The 27574-nt window shown below is 42.7% G+C and overlaps 1 protein-coding gene and 1 long non-coding RNA gene across 2 annotated transcripts in view; both read right to left on the bottom strand.

The window, feature by feature from the left end:
- LOC308302051 (dual specificity calcium/calmodulin-dependent 3',5'-cyclic nucleotide phosphodiesterase 1C-like) overlaps positions 1-27574 on the bottom strand; it is a gene marked incomplete at both ends in the record, with an annotated part of 499975 nt that overhangs the window by 224572 nt on the left and 247829 nt on the right. The gene's annotated exons all lie outside the window — the stretch shown is intronic.
- On the bottom strand, positions 19204-21363 carry LOC308301480. Its single transcript, XR_013962889.1, has 3 exons — positions 21190-21363; positions 20642-20724; positions 19204-19530 (listed from the first exon to the last, which is right to left on the bottom strand). It is a non-coding gene; the product is annotated as an uncharacterized lncRNA (long non-coding RNA).

Genomic DNA, 27574 nt, shown 5'->3' with positions numbered 1-27574 from the left:
ACTATCAGAAATAAATAAAAAGCAATGTATTTAATAGTACTTACATGCAGCAGGTAGCCCTTCTCAGGATCACCATGGGCCTCCTCGTAGTTGATGTCCGCCAGGTATTTGGTACGGTTGTGATGGCCCATCATAGTGTTTGCAGTCCATAGTATCTATGACGGTCAGCTGCCGTCACTCCATACCTTTCCATGTGAGCTGAGAACAAAATAAAAGACATCACTCTGCATGAATTATGGTGATGGATAACCTTTGCCATCAGCTCCCTAAGTCATGTTGTGATGAACATTGTTTTTTTCATAATTTCTTTGGGCTTTTTGCCCTTATTGACCAAGGTAGGTCCAGTAGACTGACAGGAAATGGGGAGAGAGATGGGGAGTGACATGCAGTAAACGTCGTCGGGATCGGGAATCGGACCGGCGACGCCGCGGCAACCATGCCTTTGTGGCGGTGCCTATGTGGTATGCGTCTTGACCAGTAGGCCACCAGAAGCCCCGTGATGAACAATGTTTAACTGGAAGGACAATGATGAATTATTATTATGTGAGGGAGATAACGTGTTATTGGCTTTTAACTAGCACTGTAGAGAAGAATATGTTGTTTTTGCTGCTATAGACTCTTAGACTCTTACATTATGAAGGATTTCTACATCGACACTTACCAAGCACCTCTGGGATCCGTGTGGCCGTAACTTGAAGACAGGCCAAAAGATTGGTTGCTGATGGCATCATCTCGATTGACTAATCTGAAAACGTCAGTATTATCATTTTAATGTTAATCAGGCTATAGACTGTGGTGGAGAATTTACTCACATTCTTTACCTCAGTGAAAGTATCAATAGTGCAATATAGATAGCCGTGTTGTTCGATAACTTTTTTAATATTCTTGATTGTATTTTTTAACAATTTCTCATCCCAGACGTACAGTCTATTTGGCAATGAGTTGGACAATGCCAATTATACAAGTCAAAATCGCAAATATACAGTACATTTGGCCTTGACTACGTTAGACAGCCCCTCACTCTCAAGACTCCATGTGACAATCAACTAGTAGACCACATAATCCACTGTGGTACCATCAGAACCAGGCCTGGAATTTCGTCAGTTTAGGGGCAAGGCCAATTGGCCTTTGGTGTTGTCAAATTTGTGAGGGCACAAAGGCCAAGTGCCAGGGCAGGAAGGCCATCATTAAAACAATGATTTTAAGTCCACGCCACAGTCATAGTTAATTTAGCTTAAACGTTAAGGTTTAATGTAATACCTTTCAATTAAATAAATATCAAGAACCTGTTTATTTCTGTTTTGCCATGTGCAGTGGTGTAAAGTAACTAAGTACATTTACTTAAGTATTGTACTTAATTGTTTATTGTAATTTTGAGTATTTCTAACACTTACTTCTACTCCACTACATCTCGGATCCAAATATTGTACTTTTACTCCACTACAATTATTTGAAACCTTTAGTTACCAGTTACTTTGCATATATCAATTATAATATTATTAAACATGTATGAACCACTTTAGCCCTATTTAGGCTATTTGAAAATAACCAAGCTTATAGAAAAAATAGCAGATCTACAAGCTCAAGATGTGTCGCATAACTATGCGTTGTGAGCTTGTAGATCTGCTATTTTCAAACATTTTGTACTTTTACTTTTGGTACTTTAAGTACATTTTGATACCAATACTTTTGTACTTTTACTCAAGTATATTTAGGACTTTTACTTGCAACCGGAGTATTTCTACATTGCAGTAGGCTATTGATACTTTTACTTAAGTAAAACATTTGAGTACTTTTTCCACCACTGGCCATGTGTTGTGCACGCACGCACGCACGCACGCACACACGCACACAAACGTTCGCGGAGTGATCCTTTCTCAACAATAATGTACTTTCTGACAGCTCAGCCTCTTGGGGAAAGAATAGCTTTTGGTTCCCTTAGTGCTGCATTTTGGTTGTTGTCCTGAGCTCAGCAGAGCTCCGTTTGAAAGCATTCGTTCGCACATTCGGATTTATTCAACAGGCTGCGTTAGATGTAACTCCCGTTTGGCCCGGTGATGCTTTTGTGTTGTATAAACACTGTGTCGCGGGACTCCGGCGGCTCACTATGCGGCGGCTGCTATGCTGCTACTACGAGCGTAAATGGAATCTACTACTGGTCATGTGAGGAGCTCAGCCAACCACGCACTGCTGTTACCGTAATGACTGGAAAATCGCGCAGAGGAAAAAACGGTAAAAAGCAGTTAATGGACTGCTGTGGGCACCGGGGCACCACGGCCACTGTGTGGCCGTTTGGGCATGTCATTTTTCGAGGGGCACACGGCCAAAGAGAGGGGCAACGACGGCCATGGCCGTCGTGGCCGCCGTGAATTTCCTGCCCTGATCAGAACACATCTCTATCGAGTTGAAAATTGAGTTTGAAGTTACAATGTGTGTGTATGGGGCCCATGGGGACCTCTAAATATTGAATCAAGCAAATCAAAAACTATTCAGGCTGTTCATAAAAGCCTGGTGAAGTGTCCCTTTAATATTTACACATTTCTGAGAGAAGTAGCATTTCTAATACATTTTAACTTAATTAGAATTTAGGAGAGACAAACAATGTAACCTACCTCTCTGAACCTCCTGAGACTTTTGACTGAACTCCCATCATCACCCACTGTGGTACCACAGCCAATCACAGCACAGCACATGATAATCAATTTCAAACTGTTTCAGGTGTGAATGTTACGTAACATGTATAGGTCAAACCCAAGTCTACATTTTATCATTCCAAATCTACAGTATATTCGGCATTGAGTTTGTAAATAGTCAAAGCCAATTATACAAGTTGACATCCAAAATATACAGTACATTTGGCTTTGACTAAATGGTAAATAAATAAAATGGTAAATGGTGCATTTATATAGCGCTTTTAATCCAAAGCGCTTTACATAGATTGTGCATTACATTCACCCATTCACACACACATTCATACACCGGTGGCGGAGGAAGCCATGCAAGGCACCAACCTACTCACCGGAGGCAATTAGGGGTTCAGAGTCTTGCCCAAGGACCCTTCGACATTAACTCAGGGGGAGCCCGGATTCGAACTGGGAACCCTACGGGATTTATACCCTTCGTGCTCTAATACCAGTTTCTCTACCCCTGAGCTATGCCGGGAAGTTCCCCTCCCCCAGCCACAAGACCACATGGCAATCAGCTACCACCTGTGTCGATCCAAACTGACTGTTGTCAGAGTGTCAGTTGATTCTGGAGGGGGAGGACTCGTTTTTTATCATAGACTCAAACACAAACAGACAACACTGACTTAAAGACAATGGAGAATCCCCAAAAGGTAAGTAAATTGTTGATTTTCGTTTTTATTATTTTATTTATTTATATGTTTGTGTACATTTGAAGAAAACACCATAGCCTTTATGTCCTGAATGCCAGAACGAATTTCCAAGCAGATTTGTTTGTTTGAAAGCTGTGATTGGTGTGCAAACATGTGGTGCATGATCGCCCTCAAGCTTGTAGATCTGCTATTTTTTTTTTTAATCGTCATTGTTTTTGCAAATATTTTCTTTTGTCAAATTGACTGTTTACTTGGCATCGCCCTTTGACATGTAAGTTCCAAATTGTTGTAAACACCTTGAATCTTATCCCAACTCAACAGTTCATTTTGGCATAGACTTGGTAAATGGTCATTCAATATCGTGATTGTTTTTGCAAATCTTTAAATGTATCTTTGTAAAATATTTTTGACTCAAATATTTTTTTTCTGGGATGTCCCCAGGACATAATTGTGTGGCCTACCATTGTGCGCATTCCAACCCATTAAATGCTTGGCAATGGAAGACCTTGGTCTATTTTAATCCTGGCAAAGCAACATGAGCGTTAATTATTGATTCTTATTCATGTTTATACTATGAAAAATGGCAGATCCACAAGCTCACCATTGAGACATATTTGGCTTATTAGCCAGGGACCATTTGAAGCAATGCTATATTGTCAAATTGACTGTTTACTTGGCATCGCCCTTTGACATGTCAATTACGAATTACGCCCCGTGAAGAACAATGTTTAACTGGAAGGACAATGATGAATTATTATTATGTGAGGGAGATATGCCGATCAGGAGTTTTCAGTATATGGCAATAAAAGGTATTTGGTTCCCTTGACATCACAGGGATCTCCATATCTCCATATATGGGCATAAAAGGGATTTGGTTCCCCTGGCATCATAGGGATCTCCATATATGGCAAACGGGATTTAGTTCCCCTGACATCACAGTGATGTCAGTGTTATGTCAGAGCGTGAGAGTCAATCAACAAAAAAGCCAAGCGTTAGCCATACAGGCACTGACAAGATGTGCCGGTTCTGATAGTAAACTGCGACTTATGGTCACAAAAAAACATGGCAACACATGTGCTGACATCATAGAATTGCCTCCAAGTAGAGATCTTCACAGGTCCAAAAAAATTAAATGATTTTTTTTCCGAAATAATAATCAAATTACAAAACCAAACCCGAGTGGCCCCGTAACGGTCTCGTCCGAGGTTTTGGGCTTTTGTTTTCAATTTAATTTTGGTTTAGTTTTAAAACCGGGCTTTCTCGTTTAGTTTAGTTTTAGTTTATCCAAAGTCTTAGTTTCAGTTAAATAGTTGAAGATAGTTAAAGGAGGACCACATAAAAACTACGTTTTTGCTAAGTTAGATAATAGAACATATCCAGGTGAATGCCACTTCTCTACAGTATATTGATTTCGATTTTCCTGCTTTCCTTTTGAAAGGTGCGAGCGACACTGTCATCCTTGATGTTAACATTTGGAGCAGGTACCAATACCGATTGAGTTGCTGAGGTTTGCTTCAAAGAAGTCGGGCGGTAGCAGCAAACACCTCGGAAGAAAGAGCCCTGGTCGGAGGTACGGTTTCAAGAAAGTGGATGGAAACTTTGTCCATGCTGGCAACCACCTAGCAACACAACGTCTGCTGAGGTATCACCCAGGGGCACACGTGGCGATGGGAAGAAAACAACAGGCTATATGTATTTGACTGCTGCTATCTAGAGTTCAGGTATAGATTTCATGCTGTTGCTTCCAGGTTGTATGCCATAACTGTGTTTGTTTGGGGAGAGATGTTTTTTTTTCCTTAAAAAAAATAAAAAAAATAAAATCAGTTTAGTTTAGTTTTTAAAGCTGGCTTTCGTGTTTAGTTTAGTTTAGTTTACTGGTAGTTTAGTTTAAACATGTCCAAATGCTTAGTTTTAGTTAATTGAGGATAGTGAAAGAAGGACAACACTTTGTGTATCCCTTGCTTATCTCCAGATTCACCCCATAAAAAAAAAGACTACAAAATATCAGGAAAGCAAAAATGCTTATGGGTGCATCCTATTCTTGAGAATCAAACCATGTATTTATGGATAATTCATAAGCTCATCAAAAAACTGAAGATGTATGAAGACAGGTCGAAGGGATATTTAATTTTCAACAGATTTTTACTAAAGGCAAATCAGTGTTTTTTTTGCATTTTATCAATTATATTCGTCAAGGGTTGGTAATACAACATTAACATTACGTCAGTTTTCAGTATGTTCTGTGTGCAAATTGCCATGGTGAAACATTGTGTTGGCTCAGGACCTAGAGCACAATTGGGAACAGAGACTCAAGCAGTCCGTGACCACAGCTGAATTGTCTTCATTGGAGCACAGCTTGGCAGGCTCCCTGGTTCTATTGGTGGAACAGAAGGTTGGAGGCCAGACACATTGGTTGCTTCCTTGATCATTTGCAATAATAAAGGTATTTAAACCTATCTAATGATAGGAATAGGATGAAAGCGGACACAAATGAAATGTTGTTGTTATGCAAGAACATATTTATGTGTATCTTCAATTCCACATGTTCAAGACTACCTGGGAGACACAGGCCAGGGGACAGCGGACAGAAGATATGCAATGTAATTTCCCAGAATGTGTATTTGTCCAGTCAATAGAAACCACCATGCTTTATGCTGGATATTATCCCAACAGAGCACTCCTTCAGGCTTTCTAAAAGAACATCGCTGACACTAAAGACATCTGCTAGACTATGGGAAAGTATCATTTTTGAGCATCCACTCAAAAAGAAGAAAGCGGAACCCAGAAGAAGCTGAAGAAACTGGACATTTCCACCGAAGCATATCCTACGCCATAGAAGACTTTATGATTCCATCCAAATGCTTGGATGAAAGTTGTTTTAACCAAAAACATATCACCCTGGCTTTAAGGAGTGTTTACAGAGATGCTGTACATAACTGAAATGGAGGCTGTTGAGCTTGCTCTTAAAGCTCAGATGAAGGTTCTGGAACCACTGAAGTTTGAGTCTGAGGAGCTGTACCAGGCACCACTGAAGTTGGTTTCCCTTCAGTCATAAGGGACCCAGCTACACCAAAAGCCAAGGACCAGGTGGAAAATATAATGGTGACATTACCAGAGTCTGCACTCAGTGAGGACATTTGGAATAGCCTATTCATTTAAAGCCTATACCTCAGACTCAAGCAGGGCATTTGGCACAACGGCATTCCTGTGCTGGTTGACGCCCCCACTGGGTCCAATGCTGAATGAGGACATTGACTACAGAAATCTGGAATCATTGGAGAAGTACCCATTATCCACCTTGGAGACTCATGTGCATAAGTAAAAAATGTTATATAAAAAAAAAAGACTTACGGCCATTTATAATCATGCACTTTATTTGACAATTGACAGTGGCATCGCTCGGGGAATGCATATAAGAGTGTTACCAGATTCAGCAGTTAGTCCGACCATAAAGGTCTTCGTCCCTCCGGACCCTGCCTGAGCAGAGAACTAGGTAGTGTTGAGCTTGACAATTATAAGCTTTATTTCGGAGCCTATTTTACAAATCACCCATGCAATAACCTAGCCATCTATCATCCAAGATGGCTTTACGCATGGTTTGCACCCTGGCTTTTAGAACTGGGACAGCTTTTGGGGTCAATAATGCCAGGGCATTTGGCACAACGGCATTCCTGTGCCGGTTGACGCCCCCACTGGGTCCAATGCCGAATGAGGATATTGACTACAGAAGAGAAGTACCGCAGCTTTACGTTATCCAAGAAAAGGACAAGAAGAAAATAACAAGGATGTGTGGTGGAAAACCTACAGAAAGTATGTAGAACAAGAAGACTCTGAACATGGTGTGGAGCGGGTGAATATTGGACTGCCATGTTTCCGTTCTTCTGGGACTAAAGAGATGAGGCAGAGGAGGCGGATTGTGAAGGCCGACAAGGAAAATGTGCCACTGGAAAGGGCAACCCGCCTGAAAACTTTCAAGATCCCTCTAGATCGAGTGCAGGCCACCTGGGAGAAAACTGGCAGACCACTATGGAGTCTTCAAAGATGTATTCCCCATTTATGATCCTGACAACCTGTGGAAAACATACTGAATTGTAAGTTTTAGTTTGAAGACGACGTGATGTTCTAAATGTGATTTTCTTATTGTATTTCTATATTGTTGGATGCTTGAAAGATTGTCTATCATTGTACGTCAAATGCTAGAGATGCTGTGTGGTGGTCGAACAATCAAATAGACAGGATAGCAGGGGACGACATAAGACAAGTCTGGGAAGACAATTCCATGTGTAGAATATTGTGCATAGTAAGTAATATGGACTGAATATATTGTTTTTCTAAATTATGTCAGTATCTTGAAAAATGAGTGGCCCCGTAACGGTCTCGTCCAAGGTTTTGGGCTTTTTTTTTTCAATTTAATTTTGGTTTAGTTTTAAAACCGGGCTTTCTTGTTTAGTTTAGTTTTAGTTTATCCAAAGGCTTAGTTTCAGTTAAATAGTTGAAGATAGTTAAAGGAGGACCACATAAAAACTAAGTTTTTACTAAGTTAGATAACATATCCAGGTGAATGCCACTTCTCTACAGTATATTGATTTAGATTTTCCTGCTTTCCTTTTGAAAGGTGCGAGCGACACTTTCATCCTTGATGTTAACATCAGGAGCAGGTATCAATACCGATTGAGTTGCTGAGGTTTGCTTCAAAGAAGTCGGGCGGTAGCAGCAAACACCTCAGAAGAAAGAGCCCTGGTCGGATGTACGGTTTCAAGAAACTGGATGGAAACTTTGTCCATGCTGGCAACAACCGAGCAACACAACGTCTGCTGAGGTATCACCCAGGAGCACACGTGGCGATGGGAAGAAACAACAGGCTCTATGTATTTGACTGCTGCTATCTAGAGTTCAGGTATAGATTTCATGCTGTTGCTTCCAGGTTGTATGCCATAATGTTTGTTTGGGGAGAGATGATTTTTTTTTTTCTTTTTTTTTTCAGTTTAGTTTAGTTTTTAAAGCTGGCTTTCTTGTTTAGTTTAGTTTAGTTTACTGGTAGTTTAGTTTAAACATGTCCAAATGCTTAGTTTTAGTTAATTGAGGATAGTGAAAGAAGGACAACACTTTGTGTATCCCTTGCTTATCTCCAGATTCACCCCATAAAAAAAAAAGACTACAAAATAACAGGAAAGCAAAAATGCTTATGGGTGCATCCTATTCTTGAAAATCAAACCATGTATTTATGGATAATTCATAAGCTCATCAAAAAACTGAAGATGTATGAAGACAGGTCGAGGGGATATTTAATTTTCAACTGATTTTTGAGCGGTGCTAACCGCTCCTATAGACCGCTTTTTTTACCAAAACCATGATGTCACAAATGATGATGACACAAGTCTGTTAGACCAATGAAACACCTCGATTCTGTTGATCTGTCCATGATGTCATAGTCACATAGGCACCCGATTGGTTAACTCTGATTTAAAATACGTCATAACGCGTTTAGGCCGCCTAATTACGTCATAAAAAATTATCGAGCGGTGCTAACCTTGAATTTCAAAATTGTATTAGATGAATATTCACTTATAAGCGATAAAATAACCACACTTTTAGACAGACTGTGGAAAATGTTACAGGTTATAAATGATAGCCAAATAATACAAGTTTAAAATACAAATAAACACAATATCCACTGGGTATCCACTGATTGCCCAGTTCTTCGGGCTCTTCGGGCCTAGCTCTTCTTGAAAGATTCAGTCAAGTCAGTGGTCTTGAACATAGCTGACAGCTGTTGTACTTGGCTGACAGCTGTTGTACTTGGTTGTACAGTTGTTGCTGCAAGGTCTGTGGTTCCAAAAAATTTAAAATACAAATAAACAGCTTTTGGAAAAAAGAATGATGCTGTCACTAATGAGGGTAACATTAGAAAGAGAGAGTGATATCTTCTAAGACAGTTTCTGTATAGCCTTCATAGTGATCTGCTGGAACAGGTTCCAATTCTCTTGTATTCCTCTGTACAGGTGGGTCTCTCCTTAGGTCCTCTGTACAGTTGGGTCTCTCCTTAGGTCCTCTGTACAGGTGGGTCTCTCCTTAGGTCCTCTGTACAGGTGGGTCTCTCCTTGGGTCTTTAGTTAGTTCTTACTATAATAACCTTGCATGGCTGCCAGTTCCCACCTGATGCTGTGTGGGAGTTCTGACACTTCCAGATTGTACTGAATAACTGTTAGCTTGCAAAGCGTCTTAAGACTAGGATTCAAGTCTAAGATGTGCAGGTAATCGTTGTGTGTCTTGTCTTCGGGATATCCGCTAAAGATGATGAGACGACTTCCCACCATCATAAGTGTCTTCTTCTGGAAGATGCTTTGGAGAAGGAAGGTTCTGCCAGCAGTTTCTCTCTGTATCAAACATTCTGATGTAGTTTTGAAAGCACTCGTTGGCCGTGCCCCCAAATACAAACATCTTTGTTCCAATGATGGTGGCAGAAATCCTAGTCATGATCCATCTGTGTGTGTCAACATCTCCTTGGGTCCTTGTATAAAGGTAGGCTCTGTTGATTCAATATTCTTCTATGAGTCTCGGTATCTGAATCTATCTCTAGATGTCTCTGTAAATCTGTATACTACTATATTCTTCTGTATATAGCTAATTTATAACTAAATATGACGTCATGCCGTGACGTGACGTATCATGCTCGTTTCCTCGACAACACTGCCCCCGTGAATCCGATAACATGAGGATTCACTACGTATGTTAGAGGTAACGAATGTTTCTTCTTCACGTCTCCTAGTCCTGTTGCGTGGATCTGATGTGAATTATTCCGTTTGGGACCTTCTAAGTCTATGCTACTTCGCTCTTCCTTGAAGCAGATTATAAGGTTGTGGTGGAGTGGAGCTATGATGGGTCTACTCTATGCTGATGAGATTACATATCTTCAAGACGCTAGAAATATCGTGGTAATGTAGAATTCATCTTTGAGGTCTTGAATGTCATGTTGAACTATGAAGGTTGATAAGTACATCACATTTCCGTATGCTACGTGAACACATCACATTGTGACTGTAAGTAAGCTATGTAGGTACATTGCGAAGAAAAGGCTTGAAAATCAAAGTTCACAGTATATCATACTCCCTAAATATTTTTGCACCGCTCACTTCGCACAGGTGCGATTTTTTCTAATGACAATTCAGTCTTTTTTGCATTTTATCAATTATATTCGTTAAGGGTTGGTAATACAACATTAACATTGTCAGTTTTCAGTAAGTTCTGTGTGCAAATTGCCATGGTGAAACATTGTGTTGGCTCTGGACCTAGAGCACAATTGGGAACAGAGACTCAAGCAGTCCGTGACCACAGCTGAATTGTCTTCATTAGAGCACAGCTTGGCAGGCTCCCTGGTTCTATTGGTGGAACAGAAGGTTGGAGGCCAGACACATTGGTTGCTTCCTTGATCATTTGCAATAATAAAGGTATTTAAACCTATCTAATGATAGGATGAAAGCGGACACAAATGAAATGTTGTTGTTATGCAAGAACATTTATGTGTATCTTCAATTCCACATGTTCAAGACTACCTGGGAGACACAGGCCAGTGGACAGCGGACAGAAGATATGCAATGTAATTTCCCAGAATGTGTATTTGTCCAGTCAATAGGAAACCACCATGCTTTATGCTGGATATTATCCCAACAGAGCACTCCTTCAGGCTTTCTAAAAGAACATTGCTGACACTAAAGACATCTGCTAGACTATGGGAAAGTATCATTTTTGAGCATCCACTCAAAAAGAAGAAAGCGGAACCCAGAAGAAGCTGAAGAAACTGGACATTTCCACCGAAGCATATCCTACGCCATAGAAGACTTTATGATTCCATCCAAATGCTTGGATGAAAGTTGTTTTAACCAAAAACATATCACCCTGGCTTTAAGGAGTGTTTACAGAGATGCTGTACATAACTGAAATGGAGGCTGTTGAGCTTGCTCTTGAAGCTCAGATGAAGGTTCTGGAACCACTGAAGTTTGAGTCTGAGGAGCTGTACCAGGCACCACTGAAGTTGGTTTCCCTTCAGTCATAGGAATGCCAGATTGGACCGTAGCATTGGGGGAAATGAATGGTGAGTGTATGTTTAGCTCCTTTGAAGAAAAAATATAAATAATACAAATTTAAATAATTATAATAATGCCTTTTTCCCTTCTTTTTTTAAAGTTTGCCTCCAAACGGGAGACGAACCCCGACCCACAACTCAGCGGACAAGGCAAGCAACCCGCAACGCCAAGAGAGCGATCTCTTGCTGGGTCGTTACACTACCCTCTCCTCACAGAAGAACGCCCCGCGTTTCATGCTTCACCGCCCACAGCCGGTCCCTCACGTCCCTCATGCTAGGGCACCCTTCACAGGTCTGCCCGTCTGACACCAATTATGTTTAGCAGACTGAGTGGGGACGGTGATCTAAAACTGTGAGTACAAAATGTTAAAAAGAGATTGTGAACTTGAACTATTGTTGGGATGTGGGGTTTGTGTTGGGTTGCAATGCTTTACTTTCTCAGGTTGTTGCCTAGGCTGTTTTCTTTTTTTTTTTTTTTACCTTGGCTCCACAAAAAAGGACCAACAGTGCCAGGTCATTTTAACATTTTTGAATTAATTAGTTTAGTTAAATTACCAACCAAACTGAAAACAGCCTCTCTTTGAAGAGGGTGCAATCATGAATCAAAACATTTATGTTACTTTCCTTTGAAACACCAAAGAGAAAAGATGACACAGGTGATGACCTGTGTGTTTCAGCACTACATGGTCCACTAATAATGACAAGTCAAACCAACCCCAGACTGTGAATCATCATCACATTACAAAGGACACATATACATGTATCCACATTCTTGTCAAAATGCATTATCCACAATACATAACAAAATAATTTATAGGATACTGAAAAAATGAAAGTGTAACATTTTAGATTGGCCTATTTTTGGGCCATGCATTTCAGCATTTATACAGCACAAATGTTATGTGAGACTCATCCAATCAGTTAAGTTGAGCTGCTGGAACCATATGTGCCTGTCTGTAGTCTGGGGAACGCAGGCACACCATTGCTCCAATTATCAGGGCCATTTAAGACAGCGGGTGATATGTGAGAACACTATACTATATGTACTGAATCAATTACACATGTTTGCATTTTCTGTCGACACCACAGCTACTTTGGAGGGACCCCTGTCCCCTGTGTTGAGTCCACAATAGTATTATTTTAACCAATATGTGTGTAAAAGATGCAGTATACAACAAATGGGACTACATTTTCAAGCAAGGTTTTGGTGAGGATGAGAGTGTTATCTCTCTCCATGAATCCACTGTCATTTGGATGTAATGAGAAAGATTCAAGAGGTTTAATGTAATTTTACAACTTCCAGATAATCTGCAATGAAATATACACCGAGAGATGAAGAAGGAATGTTTACTGTTGTAATCAATTGTAGGAAAACAAAACAATCAAGGTGTGGTAGAAAAGCAGTGGTGTGAAGTAGGTGAACTTTGGACACATTGCTGTTCTTCCAAGACTACAAATGAGGCAGATTGTGAAGGTCAGCAGTTTGAAAACAATTTGATATTCTGCATGCTGCTGCTCCCCACATCATTTTGATCACTATGGAGTCATCAAAGATTTATTCCCAATGGCTTATTTCCTACCTGTTGTCTCACTCCAGGTCACCTACAGTGCATTATGGGATTCTTACACCTACTGAAGCTGCTGATGCTCCCCAGATACATTTATAGCCAGAAGATGATTATGTACATTGGCTAGTGGACAGTGCACAGGAGAGCTACTATGTGACTACCTCACCCTCTTTCCTGACTAAGTTACAGGCTTCCACCGCTGCTATGGATACAAAATAAACAGGAATCCTAACTGTTAGACCACATGGGACAGGGTAGAAGACCATGTGGCCTCAAATGAAGATATATGTCATGTGTGCAGAGTCAAACACAACATTTCATGGTACAAAGAACTATGTCTGCTATGTTGTCTAAATGTACTCGGCCAATCCAGAAGAAAATATTTTGGAACAAAGTGTTTTGGTTTCAGTAGTATAATGTATTTGTTCTGTAAAATATGGCCACAAAGCCGTTGGTTCCCAGCCAGCACAAACACAGTGGAAAATATTAAATTTAACAGATGGATTTCATATCAAACATGGTTTAAATGGATTTCATGGTAAAATAAAATCAATGTTGAGCATTATTAACATTATTTGGCTCAGTGGTGAACGTTAATAAAATGCATGGTGGATGTGAAACATTGTTGAGGTTAAGTACACATTCTAAGCTTTCATATGTGGTATCATTTGTTGAAATTGGAGCATATTAGAAGTTATGGACATATGAAACTTGTTGCACAATGAAAACCAAAGCTGTTAAAAAGCCATTGATTACAAGAGTAAGTGGGTGTAACAATGGGAGGGACAACAGGTACTTATCTACACCCCTAAATCACTCCCCCCAAGTCAAACCACCCCCACAATCCACTATATCTTCGGCAAATGTTTTACTTTTACTCCATTACAATTATTGAAAACTTTACTAGTTATTTAGTAGATTTAGATCATTATTGCAAAACGGCGGTTTCTCGATGTGAGTGCTTGTCTAAACTGGAGTCCTCGTGAACTTGTGATACGTCATCAGTTGCTGCCCAAGTACCCTTCCAATCTCAAGTCTGCATTTGACCAAGTAGAGACCAAATTCCCGGATGTGAACTTGATCCTCCCACTTTACAGAGGATGCATCGGAGCTGACTTCTGGAGACGGGTCCGACTGCAGTACGCAGAAACCCAGTAGGGGCGGGCCTTGGAGGAGACACGCCATGGAGGAGCTGTATTCAAAAGCGGGAGGCGGATTAGAAAGGTTCATAGTATCCTATAGAATCATGGCAATAATGTCACGTGCACGCTGCTCTGTCCCAAAGGTCGCAAACCGGATGAGTGACATTCTCTGAAAATGGCGGAACATGCTGGAACAGCTGTAAAGTATTTTCCATAGATAAATGTTAATTTTTTATTGATGTATGTTATATTTCATAACACACAATTGTCTCGTTACCAAAGTAAATAATCTACTGTCCAACCTTGTTAAGCGTTAATAAAGTAAATCATAGTTTAACGTGGTTAAACGTACATAGACATGCTGCTAGCCGTTAGCAGCATATCATATGAACGTTTGAGCCTGGTTAGCAGCTAATATCATTCTAATGTGAATTTTAATACAGTATTGCCTTACGAATGAAGTCATTTGTAACTGGATTTGTCTTTCTAGATTATACAATGTACAGGTGCTATGGGGAGTGTTTGAAAACGGCCCATTTCCACTGCTGCTACTGTGGCGAGACTAGAACCCAGAAGACAATTTTTAATCACGTGCAGAAATGTGCAGTCTCTGCAGCTGTATCCCTTCCCCAGAGTAAGTGATGGGCAAGAACATGAGTTGGTATAGCCATTTTACCCCTGCAACACAACAACTTAAACATGGGAAAACGCATTGTACAACTAATACCATTCTAATGTATTCTATCCACTGTCATCTCTGCAGCCACAACCATAGCCTCAGCTGGCGTTAGAGTTCCAGCTGAGTCCGATGCCGCGATCACCCAAGCAGCCTGCACTGTTCCCTGGCTGGGCCAGTGTAAGTAATGCACACAAACACTCTGTAACTTGTTCCACTGCAACATACTGTAACTTAATCTTGGGAAAATCACGTTGTACGTGTCACAGGTCAGCTGTGCCCGATATACACACACACAACTGATGGCTTTCTATACTATGCAAGGATTTTTGGACCAAATTGACAAATGGGCAGATGATAACTTCAGCATCCCCAAAATGATTAAATAGAAGGGCTACAGTAACTGGATTGATTACATCCATGGTAATGATATACAAGGTAATTTAGGTTGCAACCTTACTGTGTACAAAGGCTTGCTATCTGTGCAGTGCTTGCTCCACCATCATTAACTATTTGTCGGTAGATTGTTCCTGATTAATATGCAAAAATACAGTAATATTAACTATATGATGGCAGAGCAAGCACGAGTCTGCACAGATATTGTAGCAAGTATTTGTACTGAGTAACACTGCAACCTACACTGCAACCCAACTACCATGAATATTGAATATTGTTGATGTACCCTTCTAATAAATCCTTTTGGGGATGTTGATGTCATCTGCCCATTTGTCGATTTGGTCAAAAGAAATTGGTTAAATAGAACTCATATTTTGGCACCATCGCTCCATTGTTCACAATGGTTTGTAATGCAGGCTGCTATCCCAGGAAGTCATGTGATACAAGATGGCCGGTGTGAATATGGTTTATTAAAAGGGAGGCTGCAGGGACAGACAGGTTAGTTGGATGTGGCAGGAACACAGCTAACATCCCTAAGGGTTAGCCACAGGGCCCTTTGTGATCAAGGTTTAGCCTGAAGAGAGTTCTTATCCAGTTGGGAATGGTTTTATTTGTCTAACCATTTTTCCCCTTCTCCACACTGCTCTTTTATTTTTTCCAAGTAATATTATTTTTGACCTGAAAGCACTTGAAGCTGCTTTGAAGAATGTGTTTGGGAGACATAAAAATACAATTTTGGACTGTTCTTGGAGCCTTGGCCGCCCAGGCAACTTTACAGTACAATTAATACAGCTATAATGTATTCTTTCCACTGTCACTTCTCCAGCATCCACGGTGGCCTCCTCTTCCCCAGCAGCCTGTACCGTTACCTCTGAAGCTTCAACTGGCTTTAGAGCTCCAGCAGAGTCCCCTGGTGTGATTGCGCAAGCAACCTACACTGTTCCACTGATTCACCAGAGTACGTTATGCACACAAACACAACACAGGAATGTCTGTAACATGTTCCACTGCAACACAACTTAAACATGGGAAAATCACATTGTACATGTCACAGGGCAGCTGAGCCCATATACACGCACAACTGATGGCTTTCTCTACTATGCAATTAGTAATGGTTTTAAACTGAACTGTATATTCACTGATCGATTGTTTGCTAATTGGCTCTCCCACACTGCTGGTGGCAATCCTTGATTAATAGGAAGGTGCCAAGTGCTGTGGTAGAGACTGGAGAGGGGTGTTCACTATGCTTTGTGTTCAGGTCATTTGTCTAGTCGGCGCCCTGGCCAACTCGGGAACAATGTAAATAGGGAATGAATGCCCCGCCCTTTAATGCAAACCCCATTATACCTGTTTTCATAGGATCTGTTTTGACCATCTGTTTGTGTGTGTCTGCCCATATATGGAAATCTCTGTAGGACCCGTTTTGACCATCTGTTTGCCTGTGTCCATTTATGCCCATATATGGAGTTATCTGTCTGTCTGCGTCCATTTTATGCCCATATATGGAGATCTCTGTCTGTAGGACCCGTATTGACCATCTGTTTGCCTGTGTCCATTTATGCTCATATATGGAGATATCTGTATATGCCCATTGACTCATGTGGCATACGTGATGTCAGAGCCTTTTATGAGTTTATGCTCATATATGGAGATATCTGTATATGCCCATTGCCTCATGTGGCATACGTGATGTCAGAGCCTTTTATGAAGTGATGTCACAATGAGTCAGCGCTTGCGCAGATTTCCTCCGGAACAGCCTGATGTCAACAATCAGCTCTGCATAAGGAGATTCCGAACGTTTTGCGCCGGTTCGGAAAAAACGTGCGTCGGGTCGGGTCGAGGCCCGGCACTGCACTCCGCGCCGCGGCGGGGAACGTGCGTGCCGAATCTAAAGCCGGTGGGACGAACGGTTCTTGAGATACGCGGATTACATACACACAGACAGACAGAGATTTGTCGCATTTATAGATAGATGTTTCATGATTTGAAGTTCACCCCAAGAGTTAATTGTAACACATTGATTGAATATGTTTAGGTTACTTTTAACTGGGTTATGTATGGAAGTATTTATAGGGAAGTACGGTTACTAATTGGGCTGTGTCCTGTGGTAGGATCCAATACGGATTGGCCGCTAGTTGTGCTGTTTTCCCCCCCGGCCGATCGCAAAAAGAATTGTTCTCCATTGGACCCCATTCATTTTCCCCTTTCGTTTTCTAACCTTAATTAACATTTCATACATACTTTATGGTTCCTATCGCTAGTTAAAAATTGCCTTTCAATCACGATGATATGTGTTTTGTGAAAACAAGGTCCCATTTATGTTAAAATTGATGATAAAGTTGCGGGCGGGGGGGGGGGGGGGGGGGGGGGCGTGGCCAACTAAACTGATACCAGTCGGCTGTGTTCTTCTTCGTGTGCTGTATTTCGGGAGGCTTCGTCCACATTCTCCCATGTATCCCTGCGGTTGTACGTAACCGTTGGCAGCCAATAGCCTCCTCTGATCGCATTTCAATCTATGATGGTGACACCAATGCCAAGGACCCATATTGTTTCATTTGCGCTGCATAGAAACCAATGGCGTCGCTTTGTCCATATCTTTTATACAGTCTATGAACTAACCCAGCCAGCACGCCCACATGGGTCCCGCATGGGTACAGGGTGGGCTTCCCTACATGGGCCCCATGTGGGAATGTCCGCGGTTTCCACAAGGGTCCCTCGTGGGTTAGCCCACGTGGGCTCTGTGTGGGTTCTACATGGGCCCTGGGTGGGTCCCACCTCGGCTAATTTATATGGGACCCAGGTGGGAACCACTTGGGCTAGCCCACGTGGGCTCAACGTGGGTTCTACGTGGGCGCTGGGTGGGCCCCACCTCGGCAAATTTATATGGGACCCATGTGGGAACCGCCTGGGCTAGCCCACGTGGGTTCTATGTGGGAATGTCCGCGGTTTCCACAAGGGTCCCTCGTGGGTTAGCCCACGTGGGCTCTGTGTGGGTTCTATATGGGCCCTGGGTGGGCCCCACCTCGGCTAATTTATATGGGACCCAGGTGGGAACCACTTGGGCTAGCCCACGTGGGTTCAACGTGGGTTCTACATGGGTCCTGGGTGGGCCCCACCTCGGCAAATTTATATGGGACCCAAGTGGGAACCACTTGGGCTAGCCCACGTGGGATCAACGTGGGTTCTGCAGGGGCCCTGGGTGGGCCCCACATCGGCAAATTTATATGGGACCCAAGTGGGAACCACTTGGGCTAGCCCACGTGGGCTCTGGGTGGGTTCTGCATGGGTCCTGGGTGGGCCCCACCTCGGCAAATGTATATGGGACCCAGGTGGGAGCCGCTTGGGCTAGCCTGTGTGGGCTCTAGGTGGGTTCTACATGGGCCCTGGTTGGGCCCCACCTAGGCAATTCTATGCGGGAACCATAGGGGATAAACGTGGGATCCAAGTGGGCTCAACCTTGCTCCTAGGAAGATTTTAATGGTAGACTAAAACAGTGTTTGACATGAACTGTGTTAATTATTGAAACACCTAAAATACATTTTGGATGAAATAGACAATATACTGTATATTTGACAACGTTTATTACAAAAATAAACAAGATAATACAATACAATATAAATAAAGATAGCAGCAGCATGAAGGCAAACAGATCAAATGTGCAAGTGTACATACAGTACATTTAAAAAAAAACACTTGAAATGCAAAAAGAGATATTCCCATAATGCTCCACAGACTGCTAACAGAACAAAATAAAGGATTAAAAAATGTCCAAAAACATAAATTGTGTAGGAGGTGCATCAAAATCTTGAATTTTGTAACAAAACTGTTTTAGGGCATAGGTTTTCTGGAATCCACTGTTCATTCATGTTGCATTCATCAATCTGGGTCTGCTGTGCTTGTGGGTGGTTTTTTTTAGCCAACCACAGGGGGGAGAGAGAGAGAGTTTGTCTAATGGGGTGGCACATCATCCAGATCTTTTTCTGTTGTATGTCCTTACACTCCGTTGCAGCAATCCAGTCGAGTGTGTCATTGTCTAGGTCATGATCATTCTCGGCCACGATCACCATTCAGTGGCTGGTATATAGGGCAGCTGGTCATCACATGCTACACAGTCTGTGATGGATCCTGTGCTGCACTGAAACGTCCCACACCTGTCCTCAGGTGATTGAGGGTTGTCCACTCCTTACGGGGGAGGTGCTGGTCAGGAACATCTGTGAGATCCTTGATGAATTGGTGAAGCCTGGATGGTTCTGCTGCGTTCCACTGGTCTGTCCATCTTGCCTTCACCCAGGAAGCCTTAACCTTAGATATCTCCGACATGGCAATTCCTGAGTTTATGGCAAAAGTCAAAGAAAGGATTAGCCACAAGATATGAATGTAAAGTAGTCATTCTATCTTTAAACACACTTACACTGGCGTCACCAGGAATGAGATTTTAGTAGGCGAAATGCCAGCCGAAATGCCAGTGAAGTGCATTGCGACGCATTGTGAGCTTGTAGATCGGCTATTTTCAAATAGACAAAATGTATAGGGCTGAAGAGATTAATGTAGGCCTATGTTTTATAGCCTAATAATATTCTAAATAAGCAACTAAAGTCCAATAGTGTAGTACACAGACCATTTGGCGAGCGTGTGCACATTTGATTCTTTGTAAAGCCAGGTGACGATGACCCAAAGTAAACCCCCGTCACCCAATGAAAACAATAGCAAAGATTTGCATCTCTATAAGCAAGTTGAGTAGGCCTATGCTATCAGCTGCCTACTGTCTACGTGCCTGCTGACTGTGGACAAACTGGTTTTGAATGTTCAATGTTTTCAGGCCACAGACCCCTTTGTTGAGAGAGATGAAGCAGGGACCACCAAAACCTTTACATAGATTCCATATAGTTTCATCATGACAGGAAAATCATCATTGTATTTTGGATCCATGTCGATTTGTGTTTCAGATATTTAACCACTTGAACAGTCAATACTTAATAAAGTTGACATTTCACTCACTACTTGGTCTGCTCTTTTCCCTCTCTACAAAACCTCTTTGCCCAAATGTCTGATCTACAAGCTCACAACGCCTCGCAGTGCAAGGCGTTGTGAGCTTGTAGATCTGCTATTTTTGGCTCAAGTTCTCAGAATATGGACGCTAGGGTTCAAGTGGTTAAAATAAAAAATGAGAAAATAAGGTTTCTATCACACAAATATTTGGAGGACCCCCTTTAGTGACTCTGAGGACCCCCTAGGTGTCCCGGACCCCCTGTTGAAGACCCTTGATGTAGAATAAAAATGTAACTGCCAACCGTGATCTCTTCAACAAATCTGCCCCTTCCACTAGTTAGCTGCAGCCGTATGCTGTCACATTCAACTTCAGTTTTTTCCACACAACATTAAAGTTAGCCAAGATCAATATCCCAACAAAATCACAAACATTATGTAAGTTTATATTACCATTGTCACTTATGGGGTACTTCATTGTCTGTCTGTAGATTGAAGCCTCTGCTTTTCAGGTTTGGGTTGAGCACATTATTTGTCTTCAAGAAAGAGGGGACAAATGAGATTTCAAAAGTTAAAGCAATGTAAATTTCAATGTAGGCCCACACATATTTCAATCTGGCTTGATTTACAAGCTCATAACGTGCTGTGATGCTTTATTAGCTAGTAGAGCTGCTGTTTTTGTGGGTTTGCCCAGACTAGGAACACATTGGGTACATTAACCAACATATACAGCACATACGGTAAACCAACATACATTGTAATCTAGGGATTTAAAACATAATATATAACAATACTGGCCTGCCTAAATCCATGGTTTGAAATAATTTGTTACAATGTGATAACATAACATTACATCTAGAGCATAAAACATGTAACTTGTTGTTTAAAGATAATGTCCTTAGTTAAGTTGACAAAATCAACAAACCGTGAGTTAAAACTAGCCTGTATCTAGGCTAGTCTAGAACATTTTAGAATATAGATTAGACAATGAGGCTCCTTACCATATACTTTTGGATTTTTTAAGGTCCATTCGTGGAAGCAAGTCCTGTCCAGTTCCTCACTCTCAAATGACAAAGAAAAAGTGATTCAGTTTCAAAAAAGTCTGGGAAGCACAGTGATTGGTTAGACGGTCAATAACACCTACATGTGAAATCACCCTGTATTCACATGGTAATGAGAGGCTTGGTTTGGTCTACTCACTGTGCCTGCCTGCCTGCCTGCCTGCCTGCCTGCCTGCCTGCCTGCCTGCCTGCCTGCCTGCCTGCCTGCCTGCCTGTCTGTCTTGTTGAACAAAATGAATGTGGTGTTGTAGCCTAACGTAGCCAGACTATATACTAATGCAGCTAACTAACTGCAGTATTGGGTGGATTGTTTAGCTCTGCTAGGCTAGTGGTGTTGTACAAAGCAGCTAGGTAAACTAACTAGCAGCACATAAAGCAAAGTCCAAAGCCTGGCCAATCGTGGGAACACAGACAGATTGTGTATGGCCTGAGGCTTCTCTCTAAAATGTTTATAACCACACATAATAACTACATTTTTGCATGAATAGCAGCTCTATAAAAACAGAACAGTTTTGCGATGCAATGCATTATGATCTTGGCATTTTTGAGTGTGGATTTGACCAGGAGTCTGCTTAACTTATTTTAATGAATATAATGTAATGTTGTCGAATGTTGTTTTAGGAGCATATGGTCAAAATAGAAGTAATGAAATGAATGTTTTTCCTACTACCACCCGACAGGTTAAAAGCACACATGCACACACACACGCGCACGCACGCACGCACGCACGCACGCACGCACGCACGCACACACACACACACACACACACACACACACACACACACACACACACACACACACACACACACACACACACACACACACACACACACACACAAACCAGTGGTCCTTGGGAGGGTTCCAGGTCGTCCCCAGCTAAATGATGGCGATTTGGTGACCAAATGGACCCTCATATATCTACAGGTCCATTTGGTTTCATTTTACCCAATCAAGAGTTACATTACTGTTAAGCATCTGCATTACTTAATTTACAACAAGTCTAAACAATTTGAGAATATAGAAGTGTTATTTTGATCAACATTTTGCCTGTTATCTCTCCTATTGGTACAGCATGGAATTGTTATAGCATCAAAGCCATGGATATTATTACTATTATTATTATTATTTTACATAACCCTGTGTATAGATATTTTGGTCAAGCTGTTGTTAATAACTAGGCTACTCTTGGTTGGTTCATATGGAAATATTTAAAGGAAATATGTTTTTCCCCACTGCCTAAGCCAAAATTCACAGCCAAAAAATAAACCCAGGCCTAATTAGCCCACATGTAGCCCATGCAGAAACCGCGTGGGCCAGCCCACTTCCATCCCATGCCCAGTTAGCCCACATTTAGCCCATGCGGGAACCACGTGGGCCAGCCCACTTCCATCCCAGGCCCAGTTAGCCCACATGTAGCCCATGCGGAAACCACGTGGGCAGCCCACTTCCAACCCATGCCCAGTTAACCCATATGTAGCCCATGCGGGAACCACGTGGGCCAGCCCATGTCCATCCCATGCCCAGTTAGCCCACATGTAGCCCTTGCGGGACCCACGTGGGCCAACCCACTTCCATCCCATGCCCAGTTAGCCCACATGTAGCCCACGCGGGAACCACCTGGGCCAGCCCACTTCCATCCCATGCCCACTTAGCCCACATGTAGCCCATGCGGGAACCACGTGGGCCAACCCACTTCCATCCCATGCCCAGTTAGCCCACATGTAGCCCACGTGGGAACCACCTGGGCCAGCCCACTTCCATCCCATGCCCACTTAGCCCACATGTAGCCCATGCGGGAACCACGTGGGCCAGCCCACGTCCATCCCATGCCCAGTTAGCCCACATGTAGCCCATGCAGGAACCTCGTGCCCCAGCCCACTTCCATCCCATGCCCAGTTAGCCCACATGTAGCCCATGCGGGAACCACGTGGGCCAGCCCACTTCCATCCCATGCCCAGTTAGCCCACATGTAGCCCACGCGGGAACCACCTGGGCCAGCCCACTTCCATCCCATGCCCACTTAGCCCACATGTAGCCCATGCGGGAACCACGTGGGCCAACCCACTTCCATCCCATGCCCAGTTAGCCCACATGTAGCCCATGTGGGAACCACTTGGGCCAGCCCACCTCCATCCCATGCCCAGTTATCCCACATGTAGCCCACGTGGGAACCACTTGGGCCAGCCCACCTCCATCCCATGCCCAGTTATCCCACATGTAGCCCACGTGGGAACCACTTGGGCCAGCCCACTTCAATCCCATGCCCAGTTAGCCCACATGTAGCCCATGTGGGAACCATGTGGGAAAGCCCACTTCCAACCCATGCCCAGGTATCCCACATGTATCCCACGTGGGACCCATGTAATTTGCCCACATCAAGCCCATGCCCACGTGGTACCCAAGTAGCCCAACTCGTACCCATGCGGGACCCATGTGGGCGTGCTGGCTGGGAATACTGCTATAATGAATTCTTTCCACTGTCACTTCTGCAGCCTCAACTGTGGCCTCCTCTTCCACAGAAGCCTGTACTATTGCCTCTGCAGCCTCAAGTGGCTTTAGAGCTCCAGCAGAGTCCCCTGGCACAATCGCCCAAGCAGCCTACACCAGTCCACAGCCTCTCCAGAGTAAGTCATGCACACAAACACAACACAGGAGTGTGTATAATGTTCCACTTGCAACACAACTTAAACATGGGAAACACATTGTACAACTAATACTGCTATAATGAGTCTTTCCACTGTCACCTCTTCAACTGTGGCCTCCTCTTCCACAGAAGCCTGTACCATTACCTCCGCAGCCTCAAGTGGCTTTAGAGCTCCAGCAGAGTCGCCTGGCACAATCGCCCAAGCAGCCTACACCAGTCCACAGCCTCTCCAGAGTAAGTCATGCACACAAACACAACACAGGAGTGTGTATAATGTTCCACTTGCAACACAACTTAAACATGGGAAACACATTGTACAACTAATACTGCTTTAATGTGTTATTTCCACTGTCATCCCTGCAGGCTCAACTGTGGCCCCGTTAGCCTCAACTGGCACTCCAGCAGAGTCCCCTGGCACAATCGCCCAAGCAGCCTACACCAGTCCACAGCCTCTCCAGAGTAAGTCATGCACACAAACACAACACAGGAGTGTGTATAATGTTCCACTTGCAACACAACTTAAACATGGTAAACACATTGTACAACTAATACTGCTATAATGAATTCTTTCCACTGTCACCTCTTCAACTGTGGCCTCCTCTTCCACAGAAGCCTGTACCATTACCTCCGCAGCCTCAAGTGGCTTTAGAGCTCCAGCAGAGTCCCCTGGCACAATCGCCCAAGCAGCCTACACCAGTCCACAGCCTCTCCAGAGTAAATCATGCACACAAACACAACACAGGAGTGTGTATAATGTTCCACTTGCAACACAACTTAAACATGGTAAACACATTGTACAACTAATACTGCTATAATGAATTCTTTCCACTGTCACCTCTTCAACTGTGGCCTCCTCTTCCACAGAAGCCTGTACCATTACCTCCGCAGCCTCAAGTGGCTTTAGAGCTCCAGCAGAGTCCCCTGGCACAATCGCCCAAGCAGCCTACACCAGTCCACAGCCTCTCCAGAGTAAATCATGCACACAAACACAACACAGGAGTGTGTATAATGTTCCACTTGCAACACAACTTAAACATGGTAAACACATTGTACAACTAATACTGCTATAATGAATTATTTCCACTGTCACCTCTTCAACTGTGGCCTCCTCTTCCACAGAAGCCTGTACCATTACCCCCGCAGCCTCAAGTGGCTTTAGAACTCCAGCAGAGTCCCCTGGCACAATTGCCCAAGCAGCCTACACCAGCGCCTCCTCTTCCACAGAAGCCGGTACTGACACCTGTACTGCCAGCAAAGTTCTCCACTCAAGGGCCAAAAAAACCACATGCCCCTTCTGCAAATTGGAACTGAATAAGAAAAACCTCAAGGCTCACATCGATAGACGCCACTCATCATCTGTTGATGAAATCACTGCCAAACGCCATCTTCCATCTCAATGCATAGACCAAAGAAAGGGAATTTTTGCGGTTGCAAGAACCTTTAATGGTCCAAGAAACCCCATACATGTGGTTAAGTTCACCTGGGGAAACAGCCACAAGGTTGAATGCGAATTAAAATTTTGCAGACAGGAGTCAGAATTTGCCAGACGAAGTGGCTTGTTAGGCTTCCAGTGTGTTCATGTCAGGTCATTACAATTCTGTCCTACTCCATCCACAGCCGTGGTAACATTGAAGGAAGAAGTTCTGTCTGATATGGTCAGAAAGAACTGGTTTTCTGAAAACACAAAACAAATCTGTCTCGTCAGGAAGGAGAAAGTGGACTCTGAAAACAGCCCACTGAGTCAAGAGCTCACATTTTGCAGTGGTGAATCTGGTAAATCTAGTGTTTATTTGTCAGTCTTGGAAGAAAGCGTGACTTATTATTCTCGGTTAGGCAGAGTGGCCGTTTGTTATGACATAAAAAGAAATACTTGGCATTGTCCATGTACAAAGCAGAAAACAAGCTGTAGCGAAAGTCAATAGCGAAATGGCACCTGAATCAGACCCGACCCAACCTGTTCCTAAAGACTGTGACGTATAATTGGATCCTGAAGTTCACTGTACCGACGATAATCTTTATCCACCTGAGGGAGCTGCATTGATTTCACTGGTCAATTATTTGTTGAGCAGCAAAAAATTGCCAGCTGTACTGCCACCTGACGTGTCTTCACCACTTAAAGTAATGCCAAACGATGCATGTACTGAAGAGGATGCATGTTCCCATACTGAAGAGAGTCAGCCAAAACGCCTCATACCACTTGAGAACTTTTGCTCTGTCTGCCCTGGAAAGATTCCTCTGTCAGATCCAATGCTGATAACCCACAAAGCCAACATAGTGACATTCAGTGGCATATTAAAAGGTATGTTTAGTTCATGAATACTGCCCTACAAAGGCAGTGTGCAGTAACTATGTACAAGAATTTCACTAAAAAAATGGTTTAAAAGTGTTAGAGCTGATCAGACAAATGAGTTAAAAGCATAAAAGTGACATTAAACTGATTTTATATCTGTTCTTGAGCTAATTGTTCATTCACCAATATCATGAAGGCTAATTTGACCTTTTGGTGACACAAATAAGTTGGTGTATCCAAAAACGTAGTTACTGCACTCTGCCTTTGTAGTACAGAATACATAATTGATCTGTTTCTTTTGCTACATTCAATGTTTTAGGTATAACAGTTCACTGTTCATTTATGTTATTGTTGTCTCTCTCACTCACTCACACATCAGGGTTCCCACGGTCATGACATTTCTGGAGATATTTTGAAATTAGAAACTTATTTTTCCAGTACTGGAAAAGTACTTCAAAGAGCCGTTCAAAAGATTAGTTTCGTTCGCGAACGTCCCACCTCTGCCCGCACCGTGTTCAGGGAACGTCTGAGAACAACTGACATACAAGCTCACATCGCGTTGCAAATGCCAACATTGTGAGCTTGTAGATCTCCGGGGGCGGAGCATAAATCAGGCTTCAGCCAGAGATGGACAGTAGCCTACGCGACCCAAGTACTTGAGTAAGAGTACAGAGTACTCCTGGTCACACTCCAATCCACAGTAAACTCAGTCAAAATGTTACAAGTAAGAGTAAAAAAAGTACTTGCTTTTAAATAAACGTATATATTCAAGAGTGCATACCGGTACATGCTTTTAAAAACTAGACCAGGTCAACCTGGTTGTGCCAGACCCCCTGTCTGTCATCATCATTTATGACATCATGCCTTTTGTAGGCATGTCATCATCATGTCATCATCATATATACCCTTTATATAGAAAACCCGGACCGACATTTGCTTATGTAGGCCTACCCATTTCATGGGTCTGGCAATAAGCTACTTGACGTACAAATAAAAGTAAAAGTACTCAAGTAGGTCTACATTTACTCAGTTACTGTCCACCACTGGCTGCAGCTTATCAGCTGTTTCGACAGCACACAAGTCAGTGCCCTCTTCTGTCCACATGCTAACTAATGACAGTGAAGTGGCAATTTAAGGACCTTTTAGACATTTTTAATACCTAAAAAAATATAAATAAAAGACCAAAACTGCATCAAAAGTTATCATCTATAAAAACATTGGCCAAATTGACTATAGTAAAAGAGGCACAAATTGTGAAAATGGCAGATCTACAAGCTCCAAACGCCTTGTGTTCCGAGGCGTTGTGAACTTGTAGATCTGCTATTTTCACAATATTTATCGGTGGAACAGAGTGAAACTAAATGTAATGCCTCAACTCTTAATTCCAATTG

The sequence above is a fragment of the Nannobrachium achirus genome (assembly GCF_963921795.1).
Source record: "Nannobrachium achirus genome assembly, chromosome: 17".
NCBI classification, from domain to species: domain Eukaryota; kingdom Metazoa; phylum Chordata; class Actinopteri; order Myctophiformes; family Myctophidae; genus Nannobrachium; species Nannobrachium achirus.
This window is presented reverse-complemented; position numbering and strand designations above follow the sequence as displayed.